This window comes from Cryptomeria japonica, chromosome 9 (assembly GCF_030272615.1).
Source record: "Cryptomeria japonica chromosome 9, Sugi_1.0, whole genome shotgun sequence".
NCBI classification, from domain to species: Eukaryota; Viridiplantae; Streptophyta; class Pinopsida; order Cupressales; family Cupressaceae; genus Cryptomeria; species Cryptomeria japonica.
In genome coordinates, this window is record NC_081413.1 from 208,006,890 (window position 1) to 208,017,880 (window position 10,991).

Sequence of the window (10,991 nt, forward strand, 5' to 3'; positions counted from 1 at the left end):
ATGTTGCCTTGCTGAGTAAATACTTCAATGGATTGATTTTAACTGTCAACTTTATGGAGTGAGATAGTAGATAGTGTCTTAATTTTTTAGAAGAAAAAACTACCGCCAAGCATGCTTTTTCTGTTGGAGAATAGTTGAGCTTGTATCCCACTAGTGTTCTACTGATGTAGTAGATGGCTCATTCTTTTTCTTCATTATCCTATTGTGCAAGTAGAACTCCTAATGATACTTCAGTGGTCGATATATAGAGTAACAACAGCTTTCCTGGAATTGGTGACATTAGGACACGTGGTTGCATGAGATATGCCTTGATCTTGTTGAATGCATCCTCACATTGATGGTCCCACTTGAAAAGAACATTTTTGTGTAATAGATGAGTAAATGGTTGACATTTATCTGCCAGTTGAGAAACAAATTTTTTGATTGACTGGAGTCTTCCTTGGAGTGATCTTAGTTGACTTATATTCTTGGGAGATGCCATCTCCATGATTTCTTTTACCTTAGTTGGATCTACTTCGATACCTCTAGCTGAAATAATGTATCCCAATAGCTTTCCCGAAGTGACACCAAAGGCACATTTCTTAGGATTGAATCATAGCTTATATTGTTCTAACTTGTCAAAGATCTTTTCTAGTATTCCTATATGGTCTTCTCTGTTGTATGGTTTTGCCAAGATGTCATCCACATAGTCTTCCATGAATGTATGCATCATGTCATGGAATATTGTTGTCATAGCTCTTTGATATGTAGCACCTACGTTCTTTAGTCCAAAAGGAATGATGTTCCAGTAGAAAGTACCCCATGGGTATGTGAAAGTTATATTTTCTTGATCTTCAGGTGCTATTTTAATTTGATTGTATCCGGAGAAACCATCCATTAGAGAAAACATGGAGTGTCCAATAGTTAAATCTACAATGATGTCAATGTTAGGCAAAGGAAAGTCATCCTTTGGACATGCGTTATTAAGATCTCTGAAGTCTGTGCATATTCTGATGCTTTTATCTAGTTTTGAAATAGGAACGATGTTGGATACCCATTGAGGATAAGCTACAGGTATGATGAATCCGCCATCCAATAATTTCTTTAGTTCTTCTTTGACTAGGAGAGCGATATGTGGATGCATTTTCCTTAATTTTTGTTTAACTGGTTTGGCTTCTGGATTGACATTTAAGTGATGCATAATAAGCTCTGGATCTAACTCCAGCATGTCTTCATATGACCAGGCGAAATTGATTTGCCTTCATTTGAATAATTCCATATATTGTTGCATTTTTTCTTCTGACAAAGAAGTTGTTGGATGTAGGATCTTTGATTTCTTTGTTGTCCCAATGTTAACTGCTTCTGTTGGTTCGATCAAAATGGATGACCTTTCTTGACAGTGCACAGGTAAAGTGTCAAATCTCCCATCTTCCCGTGCCTCGAGGAGGTTTTCACCATTAGATGCGTCCTTTCTTTTTACTTTTTCCTGATCTAATGTTGCCAAGAAATGCTTTTCAACATTAGACCTGATATTGTTATCTTTATTTTCCTTTTTGTGACTAGGAGATTTAGCACCCACTTGACTAGAAGATGCATTGTTGAAATTCTTGGTGAGAGTTGTTGCGGGTTCGATCGCATTAAGATATACAGATACGAAATGGTCATTTAGAAAGGTGTCAATGGAAGTATGTCCTTCATTTTCCCAATCAATAAGTTCAGGGTGGATTAGAGGTAGGGGGGCCTTAGGCTGGGATGTTTTGAGAGTATCAAGGGTCATGATGGATGTATCAAAGTTTTGGATATGTATGTCGATGTCTAGAATGATACTCTCATTAGAATGATCTCGCACAAGAATCTCCTGATCATCCTCGATTAAGTCCAAGTCAGCCGAATGTGATTCTAATTCAAGTAAACTAGTTCCTAACGTTTGCCCTGCATACATGTGAACTACATTGACTCCTACATCTTCTTCAAAGCAATTTTCTTCAGGTGATTCTTCAGAGTGATAGGAATCCCATTCCCATTCATTAGAATCTGTATCACTTGCAGCCTGCAATATACAAATTTGTTCATATAGTATTTGATTTGTTTCTTCATCTTTTCTTGTTATATATTTTCTTCTTTCATATTCAACCTCTTCGGGACTGAGATTGAGTTTTGTCAACCTTGCTATGAGCTCTCCTCGATTAGTACTAGGTTCGTGCTTGTTTTGATTGAGATTTAAGGCTGCTTGAGAGGTGCTTTTAGTTTGTTTTTCTTGTTGATTTGAAGCTTGCTTCTTTTCCCATTTCATGTTTTCTTATGTTTGTTGCTTAGCTGATGTTTCTTCTCTTTCAATTGCCAGTTGTTCTTGTTTGTTTTCATATTCCTCTTGTTGTTGGCTAAAAGATGTGTCTTTTGATAAAGTAACTTGTCCATGTCCTAAGCCTGTTTTGTCTGTAGCATGTTGAGTGTAAGGTTGGATAGGTTCTAATATACCTTCTTTTCTTTTCCCTATAGGACCTGTTCCATCATATCCCATTTTTCTGAGAATGTTAAATTCTTTTCCATACTTTTCTGTAGGTATGCGGACATTGTTGATCTTTTGTTGAACTTCTTCGTCCTTGTATAGCCACTATAGCACATCTTTGTATTATGTTTCCTCTGATAAGGTCCCAACACTAACAAATACTCCATCAACTATCAGAAGATGTTTCACAATTGGTTTTTGTTTAGAGTTTGATGGTTTTCCAAAGGTTTTAGGAGAAAGGGGTAATTGTGATATTGAATATTCTCCATTCCCTCGATCTCTTAGCTGTATTTGTTTTTCTATACTAGACAAAATTGAAGCAAATGATTTTTCTTTAGATTGTGTGTTTGAGGATGATGCCTCCCTATTATGAGGAACAATGACTTCTTGAGCTGGTTTGAGATTACTACAATACTAAAATGGATTTGAATCTGCTAAGATCGTGATTTCTTGCCCATTGTAGGGAAATTTTAAGTACTAATGGTATGTTGATGGAACAACTTGTATGTCATGTATCCAGGGCCTTCCCAAGAGTATGTTGTATGATAAGTCCAAGTCTAGAACTTGGCATGCTGTGTCTTTCTGTAAAGGTCCCACTCTGATGGGTAACATCACAATTCCTTTAGAGGAATGTTCTTCTTGATCATAGGCTTTAATGGTGATGTTTTTTTGGGGATCAACTATATCTTCTGAATAACCTAGAGCACGGACAAGACTCAATGAGAAAATATTTAAGCCAGCTCCTCCATCTATTAGGACACGTTTAACTCGCATCTTATGAATGATAACTTCGATATGCAAGGGAGAATTATGGGGATGTTGCAAGGACATGTCATCTTCTTCGGTGAATGATAAGCAGTGAGGGGTCGTGAGGTGTCCCATCATGGTTTGGAATTGATCTATATCTAGATCTTTAGACATTGTTGTATCTACTAATGCTCGTTCAAGAATTTTTTTGTGTGCAGGTGAAAGCTTCAAAAGTTCTAAGATGGATATTTGGGCGGGCGTTTTCTGCAATTGTTCCACTAGATTATATTGTTTTGTAGTGGATGACGCATTTGTTGTTGGACCCGACAAAACAACTTTAGCTTTGCTTCTTGTGATAGCAAGAGCAGGTTCTTGATTTTGCTTTTCTTTAACTAGAATCACATTTACCACATTATCGTATTTGTGAGCGCAGTTTACCTTCGCTTTACCCTTACCATTATTTGTTGTTGATGATTCACCCTTCTCATAGTTTGGAAGAAAAGTTTTAAAAGTTGTATGAGATTCGTTTGTTGTATGTCCATCCACTTTTATTACTCCATTATTAATCAAATCTTGGATGACATGTTTCAACAGCTGACAAATATCTGTGTGATGTCCCTTGTTTCGATGGAAATCGCAATAATGGTTATCATTCCACCAAGGTGGTTTTACTTGAGGTTCGTAGTTCCTTTCTTTTGGCAAAGTAATCAATTTGTTTGCGATAAGTGTCTTTAGTGTGGATCCAAGGGGTTCACCAATGTTTGTAAATTGTCTTCGAAAGAAATTCTTGATAGTTGCTTTTTGGTGATAGTTGTTTTGTTGAGTCGTTGCTGAGTGGTGGTATAAATTAAAAACTAGTTGTTTTGGTTTCACATTGTTGTTATCCACTATTCCATCATTGATGACATTACAATTTCTATTCCAAAACTTTGGCTTATCATTATGGTCGTTGTTAGTGTTGTTAGGAGGATGAACTCTGTCTTTGTATATCTTCAACTCACCTTTCTTTATCATGGCTTCCTCCATTCTGATTTCATTATCAATCATCTTTCCAAAACTTTGATTTCCTTGCATTTTTAGATGATAACTCATTTGATCATTTAGGTTGTCGATGAATATGTCCATTTTTTCATACTCTGGCACGGTACGAGCATATCGTGAGGCTAACCGTCTCCATCATTGTAAAAATGTCATGAAAGGTTCTCCACTCTTTTGTTTGGCATTACATAGGTATAGCATAGTTACTTCATGTTGTATGTTGTAAAAGTATTGTGAAACAAACTTATCCACCAATTCTAAGAATGATCTGATTCTAGGTGGAAGTTTGGAGAACCATTCCATAGCTAGTCCAGTTAAGCTTTTCGGAGATAATCTCATCAAGTAGGTATCCTCATGTGCAAACTCCATACTCATTGTGCAAAATTCTCGTATATGATCTTGAGGGTCAGTGCTTCCATCATATTTTTTGTATCTAGGAGTTTCACAACCTATAGGAAATGGTATCATGTTTAGATTTATGTCAAATGGATAAGGACAGATTTCTTGAAATGAGTATCTTCTAACATTTCCTCTCTACATATCTTGAATTTGTGTTTGAAGTGTTTGTATTTGTTGTGTGAGAGTTGTAATAGGAATATCAACATGATTTGTTCTTGCATAACCATGATTTTGCATTCTAGGAGGATCTGGATCTCTTCTTGTATCATCTCTACCCCTTCTTGTATCTTCATTGGATTGAACGTTATTCAGAATTTCTACTTCATCCCTTTTGGGCATGTAAGTTTCCTCATTGGTTCTAGTGTTACTAGGAATTGACGTGTCATTCATTTTGAGACCAAAAATATCCTCATATTGTTCATTATTAGGGGTAGGGTCACTTTTATTTTGTGTCAATTTGTTCACATCAAAATCTTGGGGGAGTGTAGCACCAAATTTTGCTAACATTAGGAAATATTTTTCTTTTTTCTCCCTCCAAAATTTTTTGCATAAATTTATCGAATTGAGGATCTTTTTTGATGTCTCTAACATGTTGTTCTCTTATTTCTTCTTCAACTTGTATTTCATCTTCATGTTCCATGGTTCTATGTTCTTTAGTTATTTCCAATGTTTCGATTTCCATTTCTGTGATTTTTTGTGTCTGAGCTCTGGTTAAAACGGGCTTACACGTGTGTTAGATATTGTGCTAGGATTTGATTGTCTAAAAGTTGTTTTGATAAGTGATCATCTAACGACGTAAATGTGATAGAGCGATATGACACGAAAAGATGGTTCAAGTGTTTAAAAGTTTTTAAGTTTTTCGATCTTCGATTTTGGAGTGCAATGATGATGATTTTGATAAAAACCAAGTCCAATAGGAACGATATATCCTACGATGTGGGACAAGGTTGTCCTGGCCAAATATTGTAGTTTCGTGATAAATCTTGTACGATAATTCTCGTCTGAGTGCACAAAGGAGCTCGTACGATAATTTAGTATCCTTAAAAGCTCATACAAGTCAGAGCAAATTCTCGTCTGAGTGCATAAAGGAGCTCGTATGAGGTTGAAAAGGAACTCGTACAAGATTATGATTCCGACCCGGCCATAAATGAAGATTTGATGACGCTTGAGAGGCCAAAAATGAGATTTCCATCCCAACGGTGGGTGCCAAAATGCCGTGCTTTGTGAAGTGTGATACCTGCAGCTGCAACACAAAACACTCAATAGATCATTACAAGCATGGTTAGCAAATAATAAGCAAACAAAGATGAACCATGACAAAGCGACCTATCGCCTCCTAAGAGATGCAAGTATAGATTTGCTCTCAGATATGGATAAGCAATCTCAGTGACTTGACTACACCTAGATGGAGGATTTGAAATGGTAATGATATGCAAATATGAGATTGATTATGCTAGATTGATCCAAGAGATTAATTAAGATAATGATATGCATGATTAAGCTATGATGATGATACAATTAAGCTTAAAAAGAGATTGATTAAGCTACATGATTCAACAATTATGCTAGAAAATTATCAAATTAAACTAAATCTAAGATGCAATTTCTTAAAACAACATGTTGGACCTTCAAAAAAATTCAATTTTTAAGGTTCCAGATTCATACTAGGAAGCAAATCTCTCTCTGTGATTATTGAAATCAAGTATGTATTCCACTCCGAGTTCCCTGAAACCTACTTTGATGCATGAACAAGGTGGTCTATTTCTAGGTATGTATATGGTTGCAAAGGCGAAATCATTCCAAGTACGTCTTTTCGAATCATGATTTCTTCTCACCTAAGCATTATTGTGTCAATTTAAGTGTTCATATGCATTTTGTATACCATAAGTATGTTCTTTGCCAAATTATAGATCCTCTTGATTACAATTTCTATTTCTCTTGAGGCTAATTTCTGTACACTTTCTTAGAACGTGTAAGTTATGAATTGAAATTTTATCAGAAAGGTCATATTTAGGCATTGATAGCTCTTTTCTGTTAAGTCCTCAGGTCAAACTAATTATTTGTTTATATTATTTACATCTTAATGAAGCCCGATGTTGAATTTCAAAGTGTTGTGAATCTATTTTCTATTTTTCATTGGCTAAAACCAAAGGAGTTTTTTCATAATTGTTGTTTGCAGGATTACAATGTTGACCAAGTGCTCTCTTTGGATTTTAACATCTATTGGCCGGATAGATATCTTATCAGATGAAATGGTCCACATGATTCCCTGTATGGAAATAAATCTATTTTCTAGGTTTCAGATCTTCATTAGCCTGTTTCTCATATTTTTGAAGGCAGAAGTAAAGACAATTTTCAGATGTTTGTTAGTGAAATTTTTAATATTAAAAAGTTGTCAACTTTGGTGATTAAAATCACTGCGCTCAGAAAAGATCTTGGTAAACTGTTTGATGAAAGTTTCTTTGGTATATGGGACTATGTGCCCGTAAGATTTCATGAGAATCGGAGAAGTTTTGACCTACCTTTTAATTGTTTTTTGACTGATTCCGACATAAAAATGCGTCACAAAAAAGTTTTGAATTTGAAAAATCAGAGGAACACCCACTTAATATTTCGATGTCAAATGCTTCTATTTTAATTTTCACAGAGATCGGAGCTCGTTTGATGTGTTATTTTAAAATTTATATTGCCCGCGACTAGCTTTGGCAGGCCAGTTTACAAAGCAAGTATCAAAATTTGGCGAGCTACTTGAAATTTGAAATAAAACCCATATTTTATTTCAATTATCATAACTTTTGGCCAATTTTTCGTGGCATTTGGATACCTAGTTAGTCAGCAATGAAATTACTCCAAAATAGGCTGCAAGAGAAATTAATTTTTTATTTTCTTGCATAGTTTGAAGCATTGACAAAGCCAAAGGAGAAGTCTTCATTGTCATCGGGCATCGAGGTGGAGATCATTAAGGTAATATTATTTTAAACTTTCTTTGCCATTAGGTAAGTATTATTAATTAAATATTTTACGTTTTGATTTTTTCGAATTGTAAAATTAAAAAACAAATTACTTAGAGCAATATTTTGACTATAGTAAATTATTAAAGTGATATTTTTAACAGTTTTATTTATTTAATTATTTCATTACTAAATATGATATTTTAGCTTTGCTCTAATGTATATACGGAGGTGAAAGCATAATTATTTAAGGGCAAAGATTATTTTTATTAACATTTGCATAAGAGATTATTTTGTTAAAATTTTCATTTTTCTAATTATCCCTAATGTAAATTTTTATTCATCAATAAATTGATTATGCCATTTTGTGTGCGAAAGATTATACTTATTTCCAACAGGGCAGTAAGTATTTCTCCATATTTATTTCGAAAGTGCTTTAAGTAAAATCATGGATAACATTGGATTTTAGTATTATAATTTTTCTTTTATCCTCTTGTAAATATTTTTTACCTTTAATCAATAAATTTAATATTTTAGGGTAAATTATGTTTATTGAAATGAATAAATATCTAATTATGGTTTTTATTGTGCAAAAAGTTTTCATTATTTCTTCCATGGGATAGGAAGTATTCCTTACCCTAAGAACTTCATATAGTTAATATCATACAGAGAGGCATAATGATTTTTATTTTCTGCAAGAGCACTTTGATAAGGATTAAAATATTATTTTATTTCTTGCCTTTGAAAAGTTATAATTGTAATATTTTTATCAAAAGGGAAAAGTGTATGTGGTATATGATGACCTAAATAGGTTTTGATATATTATTATGTCATCTTATATTCCCTTAATGTTCTTTTCACCCTAGGTAAATAAATTGAACATATTCATTAGGGTAAATTATTTACATCATATGATAATGTTTGATTGATTTTTGCAAAGTATTTATCCTATATGATAAAATATTCCCAAGAAAAATGAAGTTGCCCTAAAAGGATGAAAAGGTATTGCAAAGTTGGAATATTTATTCGTGGATATCATTTTCCAAGGGAAGTATTATTATTTAGTATAAAGTATTTTACCTTCTGTTATTATTTGGAAATATATACTAGGGTAAATATTTTGTTTTATTATATGAATTAATGTTTTTAAAGTCCCAAGTATAAATATCATTTTGAAAAATATCTTCTTGATGATATACTTTGATTAAGGAGGATTAATCTTGCACTATGGAAAGGGATTAATAATCTTTCATAAGCAAAACCTAATCGAGAGTAATTAATTTTTTAAATCAATGAATTTGATTGGCTTATCTTGTATGCATGAGATATTGAGAAGATGATGAATATTTGTCGAAGAATTTTATCAAGGCGGAGAATAAAAGACACATTATTAAAGCATCATTTAGTATTTTTTAGGGTTCTCATTTGTAATTATTTATTAAACCAGAGGGTGTGTCCTTTGGAATGCAATTGTTTGTAACTCCCTTCTGTGTATGAAAGGGTGTGTCCTTTCATATATGTCTTTTGATTCACATACTTATAGGGAGTCATTTTTGTATGTAATAATGGGGGGAAAATAATGCTGGGAGGACTACAAGTTATATGTATTAGGGAAGTCTATAGAAAGAAGAGGTATCTTTTTGTGCAAACAGACTGTAATGGAGTATCTTCAAGTGCAACTTATGTATGCAATCATTTCCTAAAGATTAATATACAAGGTTCATTGTTTCTTTTCTAAATATTGTGCATACTTTTGTGTTGATGAGTTATCTTTCTCCTCTTGATAAATTTGTCATTTGATTTGCTATGATGTGCCATCACATGTTGTTACATTAAATGTGAGATTGGGTTTTCATTGTTTGTGTAACACATACTGAAACCTTCATAGTTGAAGATTAATATTCTCTGGAGTTGATAAGATCTCCTGTCCACAAAGTGTCATAAATATCCCTGGATAGAGGCACTGGTCTGTTATTTATCTTTTAAGGTCCTGGTTTGTTACGTATTTAAGGGCCTTGATAGAGAAACATTCTTCCCAAACCCTATATGAACTGATCTTTGCATATTTCTTTTAAGTTCCGAAAGCATTCTTATTCTTAATATACAATCATAATCATTTTCATTTCTTTTCAAAAGCATTCACTTAAAGCACATAATAAAGCATAATTGCAGAACAATCATTTTCCAGTTTTGCATTTGCTAACCATAAATCTTAAATCTACTTTAAATAACTCTTTTTGTTCTTGAGAGGGAGAGGTATACCCACCTAGGTTCAGTGGAGCCTTAAGTGTAGAGGAGTTTGGTCTTTGACCATCCCTGTTCGTTGGCCAAGGCTAGTTGGATCAGTTAAGGGCTTGGCAAATCCTTAAGTTTTCCAATCTGTGGTTTTGGGAACCAACACAACAATACTCAAATGATATGCTAGAATGGATATGCCTATAGTAACAATGCCTAAATTGCTATGAGATGGGATCCTTGTTGCTCCAAAATGGGGGATATTTATAGAATTTCCAAGGCCAGGGGTGAGTTGGCAGGAATCAATGGTCAAGATTGAGTCTGAAGATATCAAGGGTGAAATTAGAGGAGGTTGGAGAAGAGGTTGGAGGAAGAGAGGGTATGTGCACCAGGTTGTGGTACCAAAAGGGGGTCTTAAGATGCCACTTTTTTTTTTTTTTTTTTTTTCTGAAATCAGCAAAGTCTGAACTTCAATGACAAATTGAAGATAGTTACACTCCAAATTTGAAAATGCAAAAAGAACAAGGTCAGAGTGCTTCGAGTCTACTTTCTAAACTACTATTTTTTTTTTGAAAATGGTGGAGATTAAGGGCTTCAAAAAGGGGGGCCACAAAAAGTGGTCCCGTTTTTATTAAAAAAACATAACATAACGTCTGTTGTGGCCCCCCTAAAATATTAACTTTTTTTTTGAATTTTTAAAATCGCTTCGGTGAGAAATTAGCTAACACCTTGTAGTTTATGCTAGAATTTTCAGCTAATTTTTTAATGAGTATATGATTTTTTACTAATTTTCGAAGTGGACACATCCTGAAAAACAAAAATTTGAGTGTGCTGCCCCCTAAAATCATTGAAAACAAATCAAAAATAAAAACTTTTTAAAAAAAAATTGTGTAGAATGGAGTCTAGTTTCTAAAAAATGTAATTTTTTTCAAAATCTGATGAACGTGTAAAAATCTAGACCCAAAATAGTGCATGTTGGTTTTTGACAAAAAATAGACACACTAACAAAAGAAATTATAGATGAAAGACTTAACGAAATCAAAATTTGAAATAAATTACATTTTTGGATAGCTAAGAGGGAGCTCAAGTTTACCACGGTATTTTTCTTAACTTCATTGAAACACGTGCAAACC